We start from the raw sequence: 1,401 nt of genomic DNA on the forward strand, positions 1-1,401 counted from the left end.
ATTTCGAGATTAGGATTTGTCACTCCGATTGTCGGAGAGGTATCTCTAGGCCCTCTCGGTAATGCACATCACTTAAGCCTTGCAAGCATTGCAACTAATGAATTAGTTGCGGAAAAATGTATTACGGAACGAGTAAAGAGACTTGCCGGTAACGACATTGAACTAGGTATTGAGATACCGACGATCGAATCTCAGGCAAGTAACATACCGATGACAAAGGGAACAGTGTATGTTGTTGTGCGGTTTGACCGATAAAGATCTTCATAGAATATGTGGGAGCCAATATGAGCATCCAGGTTTCGCTATTGGTTATTGACCGGAGACGTGTCTCGAACATGTCTACATAGTTCTCGAACCCGTAGGGTCCGCACGCTTAACATTACGATGACGGTTATATTATGAGTTTATATGTTTTGTTGTACCGAAGGTTGTTTGGAGTCCCGGATGTCATCAAGGACATGACAAGGAGTCTCGAAATGGTTGAGACATGAAGATTGATATATTGGAAGCCTATGTTTGGATGTCGGAAGTGTTCCGGGTGAAATCTGGATTTTACCGGATTACCGGGAGGTTAGCGGAACCCCCCGGGAGCTTAATGGGCCTATATGTGCCTTAGTGGAAATAGAGGGAAGCAAGGGGAGTGTGGGCCCCCCCCCAAGGCCGAAACGGAATTGGTTTAGGGCAAGGGGGGCGGCCCCCTCTTTCATTCTTCTCCTCTCTCTTTCCTTCTCCCGAATCCTATTCCAACTAGGAAAGGGGGGAGTCCTACTCCCGGTGGGAGTAGGACTTCTCCTGGCACGCCCTCTCCCTGGTCGGCCGCACCCCCCCCCCCCTTGCTCCTTTATAAACGGGGGCAGGGGGCACCCTAGAGACACAACAATTGATCGTTTGATCCTTTAGCCATGTGCGGTGCCCCCCTCCACCATAGTCCACCTTGATATTACTGTAGCGGTGCTTAGGCGAAGCCCTGCGTCGGTAGAACATCAACATCGTCACCACACCATTGTGCTGACGAAACTCTCCCTCAACACTTGGCTGGATCGGAGTTCGAGGGACATCATCGGGCTGAACGTGTGCTGAACTTGGAGGTGTCGTACATTCAGTACTTGATCGGTCGGATCGTGAAGACGTACGACTACATCAACCGCGTTGTGCTAACGCTTCCGCTTTAGGTCTACGAGGGTACGTAGACAACACTCTCACCTCTCATTGCTATGCATCACCATGATCTTGCGTGTGCGTAAGAAATTTTTTCAAATTACTACGTTCCCCAATAGTGGCATCCGAGCCAGGTTTTGTGCGTTGATGTTATATGCACGAGTAGAACACAAGTGAGTTGTGGGTGATACAAGTCATACTGCTTACCAGCATGTCATAGTTTGGTTCAGCGGTATTGTTGGA

The sequence above is a fragment of the Triticum dicoccoides genome, chromosome 1A (genome assembly GCF_002162155.2).
Source record: "Triticum dicoccoides isolate Atlit2015 ecotype Zavitan chromosome 1A, WEW_v2.0, whole genome shotgun sequence".
Classification (NCBI taxonomy): Eukaryota; Viridiplantae; Streptophyta; class Magnoliopsida; order Poales; family Poaceae; genus Triticum; species Triticum dicoccoides.